Genomic DNA, 22678 nt, shown 5'->3' with positions numbered 1-22678 from the left:
GCCATGACCCCCTCCCCCACCTCATCTAACTCTGATTGTAAAGTGGCTAGCTAACACTGGACTAACTAACAGTCCAAGGGCCACCGTGTCTACCTATTCCTCTCATCCTGACCCAACACACAAAAGGCTGTGCTATGTAAGCCTTGCCTGCTCTTCCACAAAGCCTGCTAAAGAACGGCTATTTCAGGACCTGGATGGATCATCTCTGTACTGCTCCTACCCCTTACCTCACTTCCTCATAGCTCACCTTTTCCCTTCAAACATGTGCTCACACCTTCAACCTTACCCACAGCTACCCTGCCTGAAGAAAGACACTAAACCACAAATCTTGAGAGGCAGTACATGCCAGCCACAACACCTTTATCTCTATGATACCTTGGACAGTTGACCTTGGGCCTGTCTCAGGCCTCAGTGTCCACCTCTGAAACCTTAGGATATTCAACCAGGTTCTAAGGTTCCTCCCTTCCTGCCCATCTTCTGTTCTCTAATACTTTCTCCAGGATCATCTGCCAGTTCTTCCATGGGGTCTCCTTACCTCAGGAAAGGGAGAAGGGCTTCAGAAAGAGTACCACAGAAAGAGTTCTGTGTGCCAAGTGTCCCTTTCTCCAAAGACTAAGCTTGAGCCAGGGAGAAGGAGAGATAGCATGCATGTATGAAAGGAAGACTCCTTACCCATCCCCCACTTGCCCAGACCTTCTGGCCCTTGCCACCCACCTTGCTTATTGCTCTCCACAACCCCCAGCAGGAAATGAAAAAGGTACAGGAAATTGCACTTTAAATCCCCCCAGCTTCTGACTCCCTCCACCAAACCAAGGAACACCACCTTCACAGACAGGCTTTCTGTTTGTAATTAGTAAGATACTTAGAAGGAGGGTCTTCCTACAAAAGGGGCCCCTTTCTCAAAAAACTAAGCATATGCCCTCCCCTAAAAAAAAAAAAAGTGGTCCTGGGAAACATATTGGGTTTGAAGAGAAAGAATCAGAGGAGTTATGGAAGGATAGAGACAGCTGGTGAGATGCTAGGCTGGGTAGGTGGACGAGAGCATCCTTTCTGGGAAAGCAGACTGAGGTCTAACCCTGAGTGCAGCCAACAGCTTGGAAGAGGAGGGGGTGTGTAAGGGAGCATTCTGAGAAATCCTGAGAGAGAACCAGAGAGCAAAACCTGCTAGTCCATCCCATCCACCCCACAAACACTCCAGAGGTTAGTAAAGGTCGCCTTCCAGGCTTACTTCTCATCAAAGCCAGGAGCTGCCATTACACTTCCCCAAGTCCCTGCTTTCCCTTTCTCTCCTCCATACACACACATCTGTTACAAAAGACATTGAGCCAAAGCCAGGACTTTACTTAATACCGCCACTAAAGAGATGGGCTTAATTTCAGCAAGAAAAATTTAGAGTCAACTTCACAGAGGATTTCCTTCCTCAGAACTAGGGTTAATAAATCTTCCATCATCACCAGCACCACACACACACACACACACACACACACACACACCACATACATACACACACACACACCCACACATACACACATAGATACACACACACCACACACATACATACACACAGACCATATACACACATACATACCACATACCATACACACCATGCACACACACACACACACACACACATACTCCACACATTTTTCTCTCAACTGGGTACCATGATAAGGTTAAACACAATTTGTCAAACTATTAGAAAAACAATTCCCTTTAACCTTACCTCCAAGAGGGATTGACTGTCCTTGTGTGCCACGTCCCCACTCCATCCCCAACCAGGTTATGGGAAACACTGCAGAAGAGCCAGGTATAGAAGAGCACTCTGGAGGCTAAGGCAGGAGGGTTGCCTCAAGTTCAGGACTAGCCTCTGCTACATGGTTAGTTCCAGGTCAGGCTAGGCTACTGAGCGAGACTGTGTCTCAAAGAACAAAAACAAATAAACAAAAAACACAGAAACAAAAGAATATTAAGTCACACTCCCTGTGAGTATGAAGAGCTCTGAGGCAGATAATCAACTTGGTGTCTTCCCTAAGTCCCTCATCTTTTATTCTGTCCTAACCTCTGTGCCCTTCTCAGTATCCAGTCTTTGGACTCACCTGGCAATCCCAGTCTTGTGGAGATGGAAAAAGTCCAAAGGCAGCACATAGGACTTGGCTCTCCAGGGTGTATGAAGCAGGGATCTGGACCAGAAGAGGGGAGCATAGTGGAGCCTGTGAGTTAACTGACGATAATAAAGCTGCCAAGGGGACATAGGGTAAGGGGTGTGGAACTAGACATGAAAAATAGAGAACAGGACCAGAGGGCAGCAAGTGGGCTTAGGAGTTTGTCAGGGTGTACAGGGCTTGGAAGGAGAGCTGATGTCATGTCTGCAACACAGCTGAAGAAAACCAGCTAGGAAGATGTCCGCGCCCACAGAGACAGTTTAAATGCCTGATACATTTGGATTTCCAAGCCCGTTCAGTTGTACATGTTTCTTTTCGTGTACCTTATCTTATCCTCAGAAGGAAGGCACATAATTCTAATTCTGCTGTTTTGCCAATAATGGAACTAACACTGAGACAGGTTGAATAATTTGCCTCAGGACCCAGAGCTGGTACATTGCCAGGAATGAAGTTGCCTGTTCTGGTTCCAACTCCAGAACATTCTGCTCCAGGGAGCAGCCAGGCTTGGGACCCAGCAGTGCAGAGCGAGATTGTCTCCCCACCAACCCACACCCACCTCTGCAGGAAGTGACCTGAGTTTTCATGCACTTTTCAGTAGGTGCCTTCCAGACCTCTGTTCAAGCTGGTCAACTTGTTTAGGCTCTGTGAAATAGGCAAGTAGTATCAAACACTCTGAAAGTAGAAGGCTAGACTGGATAATTAAAGGAAGGATGTTTGCCTTCGAATGTGTAATGCAGGTTGCTGACATAGTTCCATCCGTAGAGTGCTCCCCTAGCATGCGGAAGCTCTTGGTTCAGTCTCAGTACTCAGTGCTGGCATTTTGTCTAGGCTCCTCCCCCCACCCACACACCCACACCCACACACACACACACACACACACACACACACACACACACAGTTCCCTGGCAATAGCCAGGTGTGCCTGACTCACTATCAAAAGGGCTGTTTGCCCCCTCCTCTCTATCTTGTTCTCCTGTTCTTGCTCCCTTACCCTCTTACCCCTCTCTCTACATTCCCTCCCCCTCCCCCCCCCATGTGCTCATGGCTGGCCTCTACTCCTCTATCCCCACCCACACACACCTTTCTCTTTCTCTCTCTGCCTTTCTCTCAACTCCCCGTGCCCTGAATAAATAAACTCTATTCTATACTATACCTTGTTGTGGCTGGTCCCTCAGGGGGAAGGGATGCCTCAGCATGGGCCCACAGAGGCACCCACTCTCACACCTTACCGCACTGCCACCAAACATATTCTCTCTCTCCTTATCTTTTTTTTTTTATAAAGTACAACATTTAGGAGGTGCAGATAGAGATGGGAGGACCAAAGAAAGTGTCAGGTTATCCTCAACTACATACTGATTGTGACACCAATATGGGCTACATGAGACCCTATTTCAGAAAAACTAAAATGAGATAAAGTGTATAATTCAGTCCACAGAAAGAGTAGATAGTTGAACAGGTCTCAGAACCTTAGATCTTCCTATAACCCTTCCCCATTCCCATCTCTGTCTGCCTCTCCTTGTTTCTGTCTCCTGACCCCAGAGGCCTCTTCCTCACATTTCACAGCCTGAACAGCTGTCTCCACCCAGCCATGGTTCACTAACCCATGAAATCCAGACTCATTCATCCTTGCACTGAGGACATATCAGGGCCAAGGAAGTCAGCCTGGCTTCCTAGCATCTTGCCCATCCAGCCCAGGGTCACTTTGGAGCTTCAACATTGGGAAATCTTATGTTGTGGTCTCATAGGCCTGCCACTGCTGCCACCCTATCCCAGAGCCCTCTCAGGCATGCCCACCCCACTCTACTGCTTTACAACATACATGCCACTCCATTTGTTTCTCACTTCTGCTTCTGGGCTTCCCACTGGCTTTTGCTTACCCAACAAGACATATTTTACTGAGAGTTAAACTGCTCTGCTCCCTGCCTACTACACGAGCACCACCATCCTTTCCAAGAAGAAGCCCCTATGTTTCTTGCATGGCTTCCACCATCTTCCGTGCCTGGTCATTCTCTGCCACCCCAACATCAAATTATGATGCTTGATCTAATTACTCCAGACAAACTCATAAACCTTTGCTGTAGAAGCCCCAGATCTCTGCCTCTCTGCATCTCTCCTGAGTCCACAGTGGGTGGTACACAGAGAGAGGAAGCTGTGGGCTCAGATCCTGCCCCTTAGGAATGGAAAGGCACCAGGGTAAAGGGCCACCGTCAGGAAGAGAATTTAGGGCCCTTCTCTGCCCTGCAGTGTTTAAATGGCAGGGAGACAGCTAGTCAGAGAGAAATATCTCCAGCTCAAGGCTGTATGGAAGGCTCGAGGGTCTGAGGTTCTAGGAAACAGGTCCCTATCCAGGTGTAAAAATCTTAGCAACACCACTGCAGCCTCCAAGAGAGCAGAGCCCCACTACTTCAGGCTAGGCAGACTAGATTGTGTCGTGTCCTGTGGTATCTGGGGTTTTTCTTTTGTTTTGTTCTATTGTTGTTGTTTGTTTTGGTTTGTCTTTTTGCTTGTTTTGAGACAGGTTCTCACTATGTAGCTTTGGCTAGCCTGTATGTAACTCCCTAGCCTAGAAACTACAGAGTGCTGCGTGCCTCTGCCTACAGAGTGCTGGGATTAAAAGTATGTGCCACAGCTCCTCGTTAGCCTCTGGGTTTTAATTTGCTCAGTCCTGTATACTGATCTGCATTGTGTTCTTTGTTCTGTGAGTCAATCTAATCAGAGCTTTGTGCAGGTGATCAGTTGCTCATGTGAAATTCCCTTGAGGCCTATTATATCTATGAGTTTGTCAGTCCTTCCCTCGGAATTTTAGGTTACGGAGACAGGAGCAGTCTGAGGAAGAACACGGAGATTAAGGAGGGCTAATATTGATTGAGTGAATACTAGGTGCCAAGGTCGCTACCTCCATCATCCCGGCACTATTTCTCACAACTGTCTCACAAAGCACTAAAATTACTTCCCACCCTTCACAGGGTAGCAAGGCCAGGTAAGAGGCACACAGCGAGGGACAAGGCAAGACCTAGGCCATCAACAGTCAGCCAGGGGAATCTTGGTTAAGACTACGAGCCTGCAAAACGTGCCTGCAGTTTAGCTAATACGTGGGGAAGAAGAATAAAGCTAAACCACACTGTCAGTTCCTGAGTCCAGAACAGCCAGCCATGTTAGCGGCTAAAGACAAAGCCTCGGGCTACACCTAAACCTTCGGGCCTAAGGGCCTAGGGAGGAACCCTGGCAGGAGGGCCGGCGGGAGGACGGCAGGCTGCTACACCGCGGGCAGAAAAAATGGCGGATACCCGTGGCGAGACCGAGACACCAGGCCACAGGGTCCAACGACACTAAGGGCGGGTTGCGCCCGACGGTCCTCGCCAATGTATGAAAAGGGATCCGCGGGGAAGAGAGACGGCGAAGGAAAGATGGGGAGACGGCGGCAGACAGGGTGTGGGTTCGAGGGGGGCGCGAGAGCGGAACCCCTCCTCTTAGCTGTGGGACGAGGGCGGCGCGCAGAGGAGGGCAGACCCTAAAAGAGCAGGCGGATGCGGGCGGAGACCTTCAGCTCAAGGACACCGAGCCAGGCGGGGTGGAGGGAGCAACGGCCCTGAGAAGCGGGCAAGCGCCCAGCGTGCAGCTCCGTGGCAGAGCGTCTCTGCCGCCCCCGCGCGCCTTCCCCGGCCCGGGCCGCGCGCGCCCGGCGCTGGCATGAAATTGGCTGCAGCGGTAATGAGTCCGCGCGGCGCGGAGGAGGCTGAGGGCCCGCCAGGGAGCCCTGTGCGCCTCGTTTAGCTTGTTTATTGTTCAGGCCTAATTAAAACGTTCCACCGCTCTGCGTTTACATCCGCCCCCCGCTAATGAATTCGCGGCCGCCGGGCGATTTCGGAAACTGCCGCGGGCCGGAAGGGGGTGGGTAGGAGGTGGCGGGGCTGGGGAGGGAGCGAGGGTGAGGACGCTCCCGCACGCATCTCTTCCACCGCCCCAGGAGCCTGCAGACATCCCGCGATTGGCTCCGAAGTCGATGTCTGCTTCCCCAGCCGCAGCTCCCCAAGCCGGGACCCGCATTTAGAGGCGATGGAGATCTGGCATTGCCAGGGGAAGGAAGGCCAGGAGCCAGAGTCGGCCCAGTGTGCCCAAGACCCTGATGCCATTGACGGCCTACGCGCATGAGCGCACCTGCCCCAGGAAGCGCGTCCACGCAGCATCTGTGCGCGCGATTGTCATGTCCGTCTCCCTCCGGCTATTTCTCCCCAGCAGAGATAGTCTGATTCGGGCTTGCAATACTTCTGGTCTCCCTAACTGTAGCTGTTTGCCAGTTTTGCTGTTTGTCTCCTTGTCACGACCTCGGAGAGGGCAGATGGAGCCAGTGGAGGGAGAGAGAGAGAGAAGAAGGCTCCATTCCAGCCCCGCTGCTCCTGCAGACACCAGCACGCGCACTCAGGCACTCATAGCTTATGCATTCACTTCTCAACGATGCCTTCCGCCGCATGTAGCCAAATGAAACACCCAGAAAGCAATGGAAATATTGCTCACACACGACCACGTGGAAATACGCAAATGAACAAACACGCTCAGACATAGCTGAATGCCAGTCGCTCACAGATGGAAAGACAAGAGCCTGGGACATAAAGCCACATGGCTCAAAGCAACTTGGATATATATGCCCCCCGCGCACACACACACACACACACACACACACTGCACACCTATCCAGAAAATTGTGCACAAGTGCCATCTAACACATGTCAATGTACCCTCCAGTAGGCCCCAGTTCCTCTTAGAAATAGGATCACCCAGCCTGCCTCTTGAACCTGCCTCCAGTCTATCTATTCCTTGTACCAGCCAAAAAATGCTGTTCACTGAGCTCACAATTTGTTCACCCTCCAAATAACTGCCATAGATAGGTACTTGTCATTATGTTTCAGGCACTGTTGGGCTGCTTCTTCCACACCCCACTCCTAACTCCGCTCTTCAGGCAGCTTTCCCACATGAACTCACTAGCTCTCCTTATACATTTACCCTAGTCATTTACCCTTTTCAACCTGATCTATCTGGGGTATCACTAGGTTACTCGCACTCAAGTGTGCTCTAAGCCAACATGGGTGGGGTTATGAGCCACCCTTGGTGGGGATGGAGGAGGATCTTGACTATCTGATGCCACACTGGGGTGTGGGAGCTCTATTTTTAACTGGCAGAAGACTGAAATCTCCAGCGGCAGCTGCAAGGTCTCCTTGTCACATCCTGCAAGGTTCTTCTGAACCTTTTCAGAAGCTACGTAGGAGGAGGGGGCACCCACACACACACACACATGGTGTCTTCCACATTCACCTTGTACTTAACTGGAAATATTATTCCCTGGCTGGGCCTTCACCTTATTCTCCAGCCGTGGTTCCTAACAACACTTGAGTGCTTTCAGAATTTAGATCCACCCCTAAAGGACACAAATTTGCCTCTGGTGAGAGACTGCTCAGAGCTACGCTGCAGGCTTTAAGGCGATCCCCAAAGAGGAATTGCCAGGAATGACCCAGCAACCGCAGTAGCGAAAGTGCTACTTAGAATGAGATGGCATGAGTCAGAATAGATGGGCTCTCTGAACAAAAAAAAAAAAGAAAAGAAAAGAAAGAAAATCAAGGTCACCCTAAAATAATAGTAAATAAATAAATCTCTACCTCCCTAACACACTGCTGTTTGATTCATTCCATCCCACTCCCAGTGGCGAGATAGTTGTACCCTGTGCCAGCCCCCAAAACTGCCCCCTTCACAACTCCAGCCTTTAGAAGCCTCCCTCACCCAAGCGGTTGGCTGCTCCCCATCTCCTGTCTTTCTGTTTTCTGTCAATTACTTTTTTCAATACCAACCATCCCTCTTCCCTGCTCTCTGTTGGGGGCTTTCTCCGTCCTCCATGGGCACCTTTTTCTCTTCTCTACTCCCTGCCCCTTCATAATTGTTCTGAGCCCGCTACTCGCTAGGACAGAACGGGCGTGGAGGTCTGTTTCAACACCAGGTGATCTGGCATTTTGAATGTTGTTCTGAATTGCTGGGCTGCCGCTTCCCGCCCCAGGTTTAGGATCTTCTCCTCCACCCGAGTTCCAGGTCCTGGAGGCCAGGGGAGCTCTTGGTCACCTTATGCAACTTCATCGTCTCCCTTTACAGAGTCCTTCCTCCGCTTCCATCTTCCCTGTCTTCCCCTCTCCATAGGCCTTTGCCTCCTAGTACTCTGCTCAGCCGCAGCCGGCCAGGTCCCTATGTCCTGCGCTTTAGGTCTGTGGCTCTCAGTTCTCCCCAGAACCTGGGTTCCTCTCAGATTACTGAGCCTAAGTCTGTCACGCGATCTCAAGTTTGGGGATGCGCCTAGCTTTGTGTCGGTCTTCGCTCCCTCCTACTTCTGGCCTGTCTCCTCCATTTCTCCCTTTCCACATCCGTCCCTTTGCCTCTCCCTCTTCAGTCTCCAGGGTGCTAGGACCCACTCAGCTTTGTACTGGCCCCACTCTGCTTGAATTTACTGGGTGTATTGTGGGTCCCTCCTATCGGAGGGTCTGCTTTCCCCCAACCCCAGCCTCTTAACACTACCCAGACGTTCAGAGGACGGAGTGGGAAGGCTGGTGCGCAGGCCTGAGAGAGGGAAGGGGGCGGGCGGCCCTTTGTGTGGATGATTGACGGCCGCTGCGCAGCCTCCGCAGCGCTTATTAGGATGCAGTACTGGCTCTGACTGCAGCACCCGGCTCCTCCCCGAACCTTCTCTACCATTCCAAATGTCCGCCCTCTCCCTGCCTGTTCCATGGGCCTTTATGATAATGTGACTTACCCTCATAACCTTAGTTCTTCTAGGGGAGAGACACGAGGAATACCTAAGCCCCGTCTTCCTTCCCAACCCCCCATCACCCAGGAGGAGATGTGGGAAGTCCACTAAAGGTGCTTACTCTTGGGTGTGGGAGTGGAGAACAGAAAAGTACTTGGGGATCAAGACTCTGCACCCCAGCTGTCTGGCAAGGAGATGAAACAGGAGGGGAGCAGGAGTTATACCTGTTACTCCATCATTCTGGAAGTGGAGGCAAAAGGATCAGAAATCCAAGGGCATCCTCAGGTTTGAGGCTAGTCTGGTGTCTCAAAAAGCATACAAGAAAAGCAGCAGTAGATGTGGGGCCTGCCCCTTTCTGGCCCCCTCCTTCAAGAAACATGAACTGCCCCGTACACTCAATCTAGTGCCTGGTTCAGTGAATTCAGTTCCTTTCAATATGCTTCCCCATGCTCTTTCTACCCCCAGCATCTCAGGATCCTTCTGGGGAGGTTTTTTTTCCTTCAAACATCGCAGTCATTATGAAACCTCAGCTTCAACCGCAGTCAGCCAGGCACTGCTCATCAGCAGCCACTGAGCCCCCAGAGCTGCCTGCCCACAGGGCTCTCTCTCCAGTCAGTAATGAGCACTGAGTCTGAGGGGGAGACCAAGGGCAGCGTGGTGGGTGGGAGGGATCCAGAGCTAGCAAATAACGAGCCCTGTCAGCATCTGTCAAAGACGCCATCTCCCTCCATCATCCCTGTCTCTTGCCTTCCAGCGCCTGCCAATCCGTCTCTCTGTGGATGGTGACAGACTGAACTCGGGTGCCCCTTGGAGGAAGCTGGAACAGGCTCCATGCTTCAGATCCATGTTCTTCGGAAATGTCACCAGACCCTGACATCTTTGAAAATCCCCACCCCAAAACCCTAGGAAACTGACAACCAGGGAAGTGTGAACCCGAAGAAAGAAGAAATGCCTACTCCCCTTCCCCGATCATTCTCGACTCCTTTTTTCCACAGTGCAAGTCGATGTTATGTAATAGTGTGGAAGGTCATATTTGAGAAAGGACTTCTAACTGCAGAAAGGCCATGGATGCCTCCAGGATCTTGGAAAACACAAACGCAATTAGAAAGCCAAGATCGCTTCTTGTAATGTATGAAATTTCCACCAGGGGGCGAGGGAGGCAGCTCTGCAGAGTTGAGCTGAATGTTCAGCAGCTACATGAGAAGGGCCAAACGGCCACGGGAGGGCGGCAGAGAACAGGGCTCCCTGCACGAAGAGGCCAGGTCACCCCGCTGTAAGGTCTCAGACTTGAGGGACTGAACTTGACTTTCTGAAACCGAGAAAACCTCTTTGCATCCGTGTCCACCAGCACGCCTTCTCAGATTCTCCAGACCTTGAACTGCCATCACCTACCTCAGGACCTTCCTTCCACCACTAACCCCCGACCCCTTCCAGAGTCCCTAGCCCTAGAGCCACTGACATAGAAAGACCCTGTGGCTCAGGGTGCAGCAAATGACACCTCAGCTCAAAGAATGACATGCCCTCGAGTCCAAGCAGAAACTAGAACCCAGGTCTTCTTTATTGGGGGGGGGGGGGGCAGGTCTTTCCCACATGGTACCATCTGCTGCTCCAGAATTAAACCCATATTCTACAGTTCCTGATGACTTTGAAAAGTCAGAACCAAAGACACTATCTTCCATTAACCTTTTTAACACATGCTTACAGGACTGTTGGCCCAGGGCACAGAGGTGCAGACTGCTAACACTGACTGGGCACCACTTACCTCTCTGCCCTGCCTCCCTACTTTCCGATCTGCACAGAAATCCTCTCTTTCACTGAGTGGCTTTTCATTGTCTCCGGGGCTCTTTGGAAATGCAAGGAAACCCTGTTCGGGTGTTGTACTAGGTCTTTCTGCACAAGGGCCCTGCTGTCTTTCTGAGAAGGCTCTCTCCCTTCCCTGTCCCCATGCTCTCCAGCCCTCCCTCCCTCCCTCCCTCCCCCTTCGTTGCTGTCCCCAGGGAAAAATCTGACAGGAGAGGAAGAAAGGCCCCTTTCTGGTGCCCATACCTCTAATGGGAAGCTCTTCTGGCTAGCCCTCCAAGCTTCCAGTGTTCATTAAATTAAAGAGGTAAAGAAAACGGAGAGTGAGGAGAAATGAGACCTATTGTAAGTTCTGGCACTTGTGGGTGAGGGGCTTCTGCCCATACATGCCCACAGCACCCCACATACACTTGGTACTTTCCTTGGGGAGAGGAACACCCAACCTTTCACATTCTCATTCTGCCTATCTCCATGTGTCTTTCTCAGATTCTGCCCCCACAGCCCCCATCTGCTCCTATGCATCTCCCCAGAACCTAGAAGCTCCAGAGCATCCATCCTGGGAGGGCCTAAGACATGATGATCTTGGTCACGTTGGGGCAGCTCACAATGCCCATTCTACTATGAATTCCCAAGGTCAAAACCATTCTGGTGTTATTAAAAACATAAATGTTGCATACCAGGCAGCCACGGGAAAAAAATTATAAGGCAGCCAGACAAGAGGTAGATGCAGGGCCTGGTAATTGTCTTTTTCCCAGAGTCAAGCTCCACAGGGCTGGAGCTACGCACAGAACATTGCTTTTTAATTTAGCTCAGGAAGGCCAGTAGCAGCAGAAAATGGTGCAGCAGAGAACCTCAGCTCCAAGGGGGGATTTCCCCACCATGGAAGGAAGAACCACCCCCCCCTATATCTCATAGGGAAGACTCACACTTTGCAGAGAGGTCTGCAGAGCCAGGCTACTGAGACAAGACTTCCGAGGAGTACAAGGAGAGGAGGACCCAGTGGCTGGGAGGGCCCTGGGAACCTTGGTTCTCCCAAGAGGAGACTAGGCTGGAGGGTTGGCACTGAGAAAAATCAAGAGACCCTGTGGGAGCCTCAGGGCCTGGAATTCTGATAGAGCAAAGGATTTTGAGATGAGAGAGAGTCAGACAAGCACCACCCCACCCTGCTCTATAGAAGGGGTAGCAATGTGTCAATCAGAACTCAGGGGTTCTTTTCCCTAGCACCTGTCAATCTCAAAGCCTTCAGAGAAGTGGGCCAGTTTTTTTTAACCATCTGCATCATCTCTAAAGATCTTAGCAAGCAGAAAAGGAAAACTGAGGGCAGAGTGACCCTCCTTCAGAAATCTCCCTGACTTCCCACCCGTGATTCTATATGGGTTCCCTTTCCAGCCCTGAAAATGAAAAGATTAAAGTTTGACCACAGAAGGGACTTCCCAGATCAGCAACTTGGTGATAGACACAGCGTTAGTCAAAGGAAGAAGACTATAGAACTGAGATTTCTGAAAAGACTTGCTGTCTTAGTCGGGGTTTCTATTCCTGCACCAACATCATGACCAAGAAGCAAGTTGGGGAGGAAAGGGTTTATTCAGCTTACACATTCACTTTGCTGTTCACCACCAAAGGAAGTCAGGACTGAAACTCACACAGGGCAAGAAGGAGGAACTGATGCAGAGGCCATGGAGGGATGTTACTTACTGGCTTGCTTCTCCTGGCTTGCTCAGCTTTCTCTCTTATAGAATCCAAGACTCCCAGGCCCAGGGATGGTACCACCCACAAGGGGTCCTCCTCCCTTGATCACTAATTGAGAAAGTGCCCCGCAGCTGGATCTCATGGAAGCATTTCCTCAACTGAAGCTCCTTTCTCTGTGATAACTCCAGTTTATGTCAAGTTGACACACAAAACTAGCCAGTACATGTGTGTAGAGAGTAGAGGACTGGAGAAGATGGGACACTCACTGACAAGGGACCATCAAAGCTTTGAAACATGTGCAAATCTGGGCCTTGTGGTGCAGACTTATAATCTCGGCTACTAGAGGCTGAGGCAGGAGAGTCACAAGTTCTAGGCCTGCCTGAGCTTCAGGAGTTCATGGTCAGTCTAGGTTGTTTAATGAGGCTGCCTAGTCTGGGAACATGTGCAAAAGCCCTGGATTCCATCCCCAGTAAGGAACAGAATGTGCAACAGTGTCCATCAAGCCACCAAGTGTATTGTGAGGTCAAAGCGCCACTCCTACTCTGGGTTCAGTTATTTGGGGAGGTAGGCTTCTCCTAGAAATGTTCTTGCTACTTGGCTTTCCCTGCTGTTCTCGCTCCCCTTTCAAGTAGGAATTTAGGGATTTGCTGAGGAGCCCTCTGAATGACAAGGAAATCTAAGGACATCACTCAGGATGAAGTCACCCCACCCCCACCTTCCTTTCCAGGAGATTCCTCTTAGCTCGGGGACCCCAACTCTGCCGTGCTCACTATTGGCCACAAGGTGGCAGACAATCCATCGATTGGTCTCACTCCTCAGATCTATACTCGCCTCTTGGCATACTGGGCAGGACCAGTCCAGGGTCTTGGAAAGGGACTTAGTTCTGGAACGACTCTCTGGGGTGGTGAGATTGCGTGGGAGAAAGGTGGGAGGATAAAAGCCTACGAAGGCTCCAGCCAGGTGCGTAGGTGCCGATCCAATCTGAGCAATCCGGGCAAGGCTGCGCTCCTTTATGGGGCAGATAGCCAGCACAGACCTGTGCCCACGGCCTGAGCAAAGCAGGCACACCCAGGGCCTCGGACTGAGTCCTAACACACAAGCAAACTCAGGATGGAGAAAGGGCCTCACCACAACCTCCACGCAGCAGCAGACAGAACAGGCCAGTGGGCACAGCTCTTACCATCATTCCCAAAAAACAGGAAAAGGGGTGTGTGTGTGTGTTTGGTGTGGTTTCCTCGGCAGTTCTGTCTGCTGAGGTCCTGGGAGAGGCAGACCCACTGTATGATGAAATCATCTATGACCAGGGGGTGTGCAGATACACAATTGGGAAAGAGAGGGATAACAAAAAACAGCATGGGCATCTTGACAGTACTTTACAAAGGGGAGGTTTGGTACTTCATTCAACACAACACTGGAGGACACATCCAGGAGGGCTTTCCAGAGGAGGAGGTTATGGCCAGCTGGGGGCGGGTGCTGTTTGGAGGAAGTGTCTAAAAATAAGAGCAAGGAGAGGGGCATCTGATGACTAGGATGTGAAGCCAAGACACCACACAAGCATTCAAACAGGAAGATATGGCATTGAAGCAAAAGGAATGGTGGGTACCAGGCCCCCGGGATTCGCTGATAGCAACTTCACAAGTTCTAGACCAGGAAGCAGGGGACCTGGGTTTTCATGACAGCCCCATGCATCAAGGCCACTGTGAGGATACCAACTCTTGTCTATTATGAGGATGGACCATTGTTGATCCATTCCCCTCTTCCTAGAGCTGTCTGCAATCCACCAGCCTCTCACACACACCCTACCCTCCACACACAGGAAAATCTGGGTTTAATTATATAGAGAGGGCAAACTAAATGGTTCAGTCAATATAGGAACTTGTGGCCAAGTCTGATGACCTGAGTTCAATCCCAGAACCCACAAGGTGGAAGGAGAGAACCAACTCCCAGAAAGATGACTTGTGTTTGCACATGTGCACACACACACACGCACACACATTCACACACACACACACTGTGGCATATGTACCCACCAATCCCCCCACACACACATAATAAATAATAAATGCAATTTTTAACAACATAGATCATTACTGGCACTTTTTAAAGGAAATAATCACTATTAGCCCCTCTACTCTGGACCCCTCTCTACCCCACCCCCAGAAACTACCTTCATGCCAGAGACAGGAAGAGGGTGATTGCAAAGCTCCCGTTTCAAACAACTTGCTTGGGTCTATTGAACATCCCAGGGTAACAAGAGGATCTGAGGTTAGACCCAAGGAAGAACTCCTCAGCATAAGTGGCCTGGAAAACCTCCATTCATGTGCAGTTCAGTGAGAATGTACTCATGGCCTTTATCAGAACTTCCAGGAAACAAACAAATGGCTTTGAACCACTTAGTGAAGCCAGTGAAAGAAGTTTACGTTTACGAGGGCATGGAGCTCCAGACTATCAACATCACCAAAAAAAAAAAAAAAAAAGACACAACCAACCTGTGGGAACTCTGTTGCTCTAAGACAAAACTGAGGTGAGCCGAAAACTGGGAGGATCAGACTACTCAGAAGTTGATAATTTCCCTCCTGTGGCGCATGTGTTCTCACACATGTGCAAAGGCACACCCACTCATAACTCATACCTTGGCAGACATGTGCACACATAAACTTGTATTCTGATGCTCACCAGCACTGTGTGCATGCCTGTACCCCTTCCTACAGACCGAGGACAGAACCCTCTCTAGAGGCTGAGACTGCCAGGGGGAGCTGTAGGAAACTATGCTTCCAGGCCCACAATGGCACCCTGTACCATTTTCTACCACCAGAGTCTGCAGGTGTCTGATCCAGACGAGAAGGGGAGCATTCGTAGGTAATTCCTAAGAATTCTGCCATTTTGAACACTTAGCTATCACCCACTGTGCAGGAAGTTAGGAGAAGACACTTGCTAAGGATGCCCCCCTCCCCGTGGTTTGGCGAGAAGGGTAAGATCTCATGAATTAAGACTCTCTTGAGTTCAAATTCTGCCTTGGTGTCTTCATAAGCTGTGCTACCTTGGACACATGGCACAACCTCTCTGTGTCTCGGTTACATCGACTGTTAATAAAACTCACCTAACGATGCTGTGAGAGCTAAAGACAAGGAAAACCTCCATTAGCAGTGCATCCCCCATGAAGAGTGACTCCGCTCCCTTCCTCAGCTCTGAGGTGAATTAGGGCTTAGTGGTTCCCCAATGCCCTCCAGTTCCTTCATAGACTAAAACAGAACCCCATTCTCCCTCAGTATCAGACCCTTCAGATGCGCACACCTCAGGAAACTTGATCTCAGACTTGGCCGGCTAGGATGGGCACGCCGTCCTCCCTCCCCCGCCCCCGGTCCATCATGCCTCTCGCCCGTTTGCAGGTCGCGTTTTCCGTAATAACCTTTAATGCGGCTGGCCACGGCCCAAATGTTCGCGATGGAGCGCTGGGCCCCGCGCATCAGATGGACGATGAAGTGTTAATCATCCCCCAGGGAGCCGTCCCGCAGAAAGTCGTCATTAATTTCTCTGAATTACACCAATTCCGAGACATTCTTTATGGACAGACAGTGCGGGAGACAGTTATATGACAGGACTTGCTGTGCTAAGCAGATGTGGGAGAGATTGCGTCGCCCCATGAATACTAAACAATCGCGCCGCACAAACCCCACTCTGTCCTGCGTGGAGCTGGGAGTTGCCCGCCCACCCCCACCCCGTGGGCACACCCTGCAGGTGCCTGGAACTCGGGTAGGACCCCTGATTGACTCCTCAGCTCCAGAGAGCCAGGCCCCAACCTGAGAGTGGCAGATGGTCCTGGAGATGCCACCTTCCTGGGACCTTCCAAGGAGCCCTTGTTTTCCCTGGTGCAGCCTTGAGCTCCCCACATTCCTTCAGGCCTAGGCTCCATACGGTGTGCCTTCGACTCTCCTTAGGCCCTCCATGTTCACAGGGTTCACTCTGTTATCCCTGAGTGCCTGTCTTGGCTCCCCTGTTCTGGCTGCTCACTCCACTTGCACCTGCCCCATCTCCCAAAGACCCACTTTCCCTTCCTTCCAATTCTGCAACTCGCAACCTGCGGCCTTTTATCCATTGCCTGTCATTTCTACATCCCTCTCCTGCCCCACCCTCAGAACCGAAGGTTCCAGGCAAAGGTCCCACTCATGTCCTCTGCCTGTGCCTCTCTCTCCTGCCCTGCTCCGGGGACAGCTATCAGAGAGCTGGAGAGACATCAGGGACTACGGCCTGGAAGTTGGGTAGAGAAAAAAATGACACCCCCAAACCGGCCATGCTCTGTGAGCCCACCTGTGAGAAGCCCCGCCCACCACACAGGTCCCGCCTCCTCCAGGGAGCGAGGGAAGCACCCCACCCACTAAGAGACCTACCACGTCAGGCCCCGCCCACCGAGAGAGGCAGGTCCACGTGAGGCCCCGCCTATCGCGCCCCGCCCCCGCCCCAAGGGGTCCTCCTAGCGCCCTTGGACTGCTGCCCCTTCTGCAGGACTGAGACCTGGGCTGCCTGAGCCCACCCTTAGCTCCTCTCGCGAGTTTGGGCGAGCGGGAGGAAAGTACACCGCCTCTGTGGCTTTTCTCCTCGCAGATAATTTATGTCTGAGAGCGGAGCAGATGGCGGGTAATTTAGCAATTACAGGGCGCGAGAACCGGGTTCGTGCCGCCACATGGAAAGGCAGAGCGCCTGCCGCAGCCTCATCTCCAATTCTGCGTTTTTTCTCTAGTTTCCCTCCCTACTCTCCCCGCCCCACACACCTTGCTTGATTACAGCGTTAAAGGAAGATCTCCGTGAGGAGAATGGGAAGGTACCTGGTCACCTTAGTCCCTCGAGGCATCAGGCATAGATTTCTGCCTCAGTAGACAAATAGAGCCCTTCTGCTTTCTGGAAGTTCTTTCTCACTTCTCCCCTTAATTTTTCTTGATGCTATAATAATCATAATCATACTGTAGGGATAAGGCCGTGGGGAGGAGGACCCTCTCCAAACCTTCTCCCTGCTCCCTACTTGAAGTTTCTGTTGTATTCCTCCCAGGTGCCAGGTTTCAAAAGAAACTAACCAGACATGGTGGTGCACTTGGGAGACTCAAGCAGGAGAATGTAGAGCTCAAAGCCTAGCTGGACCACATGGTGAGAGCCTGTTCTATAAGGGCTGTTGCTGTAGACCAATGGTAGGATGCTTGCCTAGCATGAGCAGGGCTCTGGAGTCAATCCACAGCAGGGCTGAGGGAAAGGCCTCGGGACTGGAAAGTTATCCCAAGAGCCACATGTGCAGAAGCAAGCAGTGCCCAAAAGGTGAGAATACAAAAGTCCTTGGGCCTTGTGAATGTGAGGCAGATGTGGATGGCTGTTGGAGAACCATCTTGCAGAATGGAGGCATCTGTGAACGGACCAGAATGAGGCTGAAGGGGCAGGAAGCCCTGGTCCGCCACATATTTCTGGTTTTCACGAGAAAGATGTGTAACAAAGGCTTGAGTCTGGGACTTAGCTGAGAGTAGACGCTTGCACCAAGCATGGACCACCAGCATAGGGCCAGTCTCTTTGTACCCAGTCCATTCTCACCGAATCCCTCACTCTGGGGTGGATGCTCCTGTTCCCTCAGACCTCGGGGACCTCTGGGCTCTGAAGAGCTAGACTCTCACTTTGAGGCGCCCCCACGTGGCCTCCCTCAGCTTCTTCTCATTCCTCCACACCGGAGGAGCACTAATTAATTAGAGTGTGCAACCAGCCATGGGCCCAGATCTCGTTACTCACCACAGGGACCCGCTGTTAACACACCAGACCCCGGGGACGCAGACACACGCCAATTACACAGCCAGCAGCTCGGCTAATCACGGCTCCTGGTGACAGTGGGCTCACTGTGGATACCACCCCAACCCCGGGGAACCCCCAGCTCTTTCTTGTGCTGCCTTCTGGAACAGGAAGCTGGAAAGCGAGTGAAGACTGGGTGTGGAAAGTTTGAATCTTGGGAGGCTGGCCAAGTACATGTTGATGGAGAAAGAGTGAAACATTTAAAAAAGTTTCCTATTAGTGACTTTAGTTAGAAACAGCCACTATAAAATAGTAATTGCATCAAGACAGAGTGCTAGTTAGACTACAAGAGGGACTTCCACCAGGTACGGTGGCACATGCCTTAATCCTAGCACTCAGGAGGCAGAGGCAGGCAGGACTCTGTGAGTTCCAGGCCAAAGCCTGGTCTATAGTGTGAGTTCCAGGACAGCCAGAGCTACACGGAGAAACCCTGTCTCGAAAAAAAAAAAAAAAAAAAAAGGAAGCTGGTGCCAGAAAGGAACCATATAGGCTGGCAGAGGCAAGGCACTTCCAAGAACTTAGGTATCTGGTACCATCCTGTCCCTCAGCTTCAGCTCAAGGGTATGGAGAGGAGGCAGCCGGCTGCAAACGCGTGCAGACGGCTTCCCTCCCACGCACGTCCCATTGACTTTGCCATTCGGCTGTCACTCCTCAGCTTCTCCGAGATTTAACATATTGACTCTCCGAGCTGCAGAAAATTGAATTTTCTTCATTACGACTGTCTCCTGACAAAAGCGCCTCATAAATTCCCTATCTTTTTCAGGCTTCCTGTCCCCCCACACACACACCCAGCATCCCTTCAGGGGATTCACACATTTGAACATACGGTGTACATGGATGTAAGAACAAAGTATGGCTCACGCTCCACACAGCACAGCCCTCACCGCCGGCAGAGGATGGGCTGCCATCAGAAGGGAGAGGTGTTGTTCTGCATAACCAGGATATGTAAGGTGCCCGTGTAGCAGATATAGTGGGTCTGTGCCAGATCAGACCAGGGCCATAGTCAGGGCATGCCCTCTAGTGTGAGGTGTGCTTAGACCCATGTGTTTTGCACAGGCCCTGAAGAAAGAGAAGAGACAAGGAGGCCCAGTAGGAACCACCACCTCCCTCCAGCCCCCAGCCTTACTCAGCAGCTCAGTAACTGCTTCTCCTCTGAGGCTTGGAGCCCAGCAATGCAGCAGCAGCATCGCGAACATGGCAGTGTCAATGCAGCAGCAGCATCGCGAACATGGCAGTGTCATCTACAAAATTCATGTTTGGAAACCCCACAGCCGAGTTCTTAAACAAAACAAAACAACAACAAAAAATCCCCATAATGTTTTAAGTTTACAATTTTGTGTTGGGCTACATTAGTAGCTGTCAGCAGCCACACGGGGGCCATAGGTTGGACACACCTGCTTGGAGCATAATGAGTCCTTCTCCACCCTAAGTTCTCACTAACCACCACCTCCTACCCCTGCCCAGCACGGTCTCATCAAACTGCCGCTTCTGCCCCAGGAACAGGATTGAGGGAGGGCAGAGCTGGCTCCTTCGGTCAGTGTGCCAGCCCAGCAGCTGAAGCCATAATAGATGGGCAGGAGGCCAGACTGATGGCCAGCACCATGTGGCCTGTGCCCAGGGCCAGATTGGGACGGGAAGTGGTGGGCTAGGTGCCCAGGCACTCCACCCTCCAAAATGCCACACAATCTGTGAGGAAAGAGAGTCAGAAAGAGGGATGCAGACTGCTACTATTTGAACATGCCCTGTCCCCACCATGGGCTCCCATGTTGAGCTCTTGGTCCATAGTGGGTGGCACTCCTTGAGGAAGGTGGTAGAGACACTGGGGCCTAGCTGAAGGAAGGAGTCACTGGCGACTCCTTTGAAGATTACGTATGGTCCCCAGGGCTCTCCCAATCCTCCACCACACCCTTCTATCACAGTGATATTCTTGCCAAATCCCACAGGGCCAAGCAACCATGAATTGAACCCTCTGAAGCTGTGAGCCAAGGCAGACGTTTCCCTTTTTCCATAATTTTCTTGGGTATATTGTTCAGAGCAATGCAAAAATAACCCAGAAAGGGGCTGGAGAGATGGCTCACCGGTTAAGAACACTGACTGCTCTTCCAGAGGTCCTGAGTTCAATTCCCAGCAACCACATTGTGGCTCACAACCATCTGTAATGGAATCTGATGCCCTCTTCTGGTGTGCCTGAAGACAGCAACTGTGACAGTGTACTCACATATGTAAAGTAAGTAAATCTTTAAAAAAAAAAAAAAAAAAAAAAAAAACCAGAAAGATAAAAATGAGTGCCTGCAGAGAGCAGACCATGCCAACCTGGGCCCCTGGGTAGACAGCCTGGCTGGGCAGAGCCTCCATCCCCAACTCTACCCCAAGCATGAAAGGACTAGCCCAGAGCTGACAATAAGAGAAAGCAGGCAGTTCCTTCCTTTACAGTGTGACCTGTCCAACCCAGGAATTGTGGAGTGCCGCTAGAGTGTAAGGTAAAGATGATTCCTTTGTGCAGGCAGAGGCTGAATGCAGAAGGGCATCCAGTCTGCTCTGAACAATACAAATGTTCTACACAATGCAGAGACTCGGCTATTGTCTGCAGTCCTCACCACTCTTGGCACAGACACCTGCACATCACACACAGCTCTTCCCCATGGCTCTTCTTCCAACACCAATTCCCACCCCTCATTTCAGTTTGTGGTTTTTGTCTCTGTGTGTGCTATGTGTATGTGTGTGCAAAGAAGCCAGAAAAAAATGCTGGGTGCTCCAGTGTATCGCTCTCTGCCATATTTCCTTCAGGCAGAGCTTATTGGTTTTTGACTAGACTGGGGGTCATCAAGCCCTAGTACTTCTCCTGTCTGTGATTCAGGCAGAGACACAGGATCACGGGAGAGTAGAAGTTCTTGGCATGTGTTTCATACAAGCTATGTGACTTTGATTAAATCATACATGTTCCTGAGTGTTGGTTTCTTCATTGTTAAAAATCACACCATGAGCTGCTGATGTAACACCTGCCTTATGTGTATAAGGCTGAAGTTTCAGTATCTAGTACAAAAAAAAATCATATTATTGTAATAATATGACCTACTTCATACTATTGGTTTTGAAAATCAAGAAAATCCAAGGATGCAAAAGGTTGAGACTAGAAAGTTCCAAACGTCACTGGCTATTCTTCCACAGTTAGTCCATAATGCTTATTAAAAAGGTATTCAAGGGATTTGGTGAGATGGCTCAGTGGGTAAAGCACCTCCCTGACTCCCAGTACTTGGAAAACAGGGACAGGGAATCCCAGGGATGAGCTAGCTAGCTAGACTAGATGAGCTCCAGGTTAAAGTGAGAAACACCTGATGTCAACATCTGGTCTACACACACACACAGAGAGAGAGAGAGAGAAAGAGAGAGAGTCAGAGACAGAGAGAAAGAGACTAAATTAATTCAATAAATACAAATGAATTGTGTGAATGAATAAATGACTTCATTATCAAAGCTACATCTTACTCCCTGTTGCTAAAAGCTGGCTGAGGTGCTTGCAATTATTTGTTTGACAGGGTCTCTTGCTCAATAGCTGAGGCTGGCCTTGAACTCCTGGTATTCCTGCCTCCTGAGACTACAGGTGTGCATTACCACCACAACTAGCAACATCTATTATTTGAGTGGAGATTGTCTCCAAAGTGCTCATGGTAGGGAGCTAGGCCCCCAGGAAGGAGGCTGGATGCAACCTAGAAGGTAGGACCACTAGCAGGTCCTTAGGATCTGGGGTTGCTGTCTTGAGAAGGGATTAAGGTAGTTCTCATGGGACTTAGGTCAGTCTGGCAGTCCAAGCACTGGCTTGTTCCATGGCATCCTGTTATATTCGGTGACCTCTCTCTCTCCCTCCATCTTTGACTGTCGTTCACTGCCATCTGAGATCTACCTGTAGGCCTTTAAAAGGAGAAACCAAAGGGGCTACCCAGTCTTCTGCCCCCAAAACTGTAAGCCAAACAACCCTATTCCTTCATGAAATATTCCTTTGGGTTAGATGAGGACAGAGATGGGAGAACTGACATTATCAGCAGTCTTGGTCTGTGGAGGGAGGCAGAGCTGCAGACCAGAACATCACTGGGAAATTCAGCCCCTTCCCAACTAAGCAAATGGTGAAGAGATCTGTGATGACCAATACTGTCTGTCACCTTGACAGGGTCTAGATTAGCTTAGCCTCTAGGCTTGTCTGTGAAGGACAACCTACATTAGGTCAATTGAAGTGGAAAGAGTCACTTTCCTACAGGTACTACAATTCTATGGGCTGGAGGGCCTGGGCTGAATAAAAAGGAGAAAGCTGGGCCTGGCGGTGGTGGCACACGCTTTTAATCCCAGCACTTGGAAGGCAGAGCCAGGCGGATTTCTGAGTTCGAGGCCAGCCTGGTCTACAAAGTGAGCTCCAGGACAGCCAGGGCTATAC

The 22678-nt window shown here is 50.9% G+C and overlaps 1 long non-coding RNA gene across 4 annotated transcripts in view; it reads right to left on the bottom strand.

Annotated features, from left to right (window-relative positions):
• Positions 1-22678, bottom strand: part of LOC116080679 — a 79919-nt gene that overhangs the window by 37862 nt on the left and 19379 nt on the right. Inside the window, exons 1-3 of one of the 4 annotated variants that reach the window (XR_004114535.1) lie at positions 15842-16020; positions 2719-2804; positions 2097-2180 (exon numbers count right to left, since the gene is read on the bottom strand). The exons of 1 other annotated variant lie outside the window; for it this stretch is intronic. This is a non-coding gene — a long non-coding RNA (uncharacterized LOC116080679). Of the gene's footprint in view, positions 1-714; positions 732-2096; positions 2181-2718; positions 2805-15841; positions 16021-22678 lie in introns of those variants that run through there. 2 more of the 4 variants (XR_004114536.1, XR_004114539.1) reach the window with 2 other exon arrangements.

The sequence above is a fragment of the Mastomys coucha genome, unplaced genomic scaffold, assembly GCF_008632895.1.
Source record: "Mastomys coucha isolate ucsf_1 unplaced genomic scaffold, UCSF_Mcou_1 pScaffold11, whole genome shotgun sequence".
Taxonomy (NCBI): domain Eukaryota; kingdom Metazoa; phylum Chordata; class Mammalia; order Rodentia; family Muridae; genus Mastomys; species Mastomys coucha.
The sequence above is the reverse complement of the archived record's forward strand: the minus strand, read 5'-3'. Positions and strand labels throughout refer to the sequence as shown.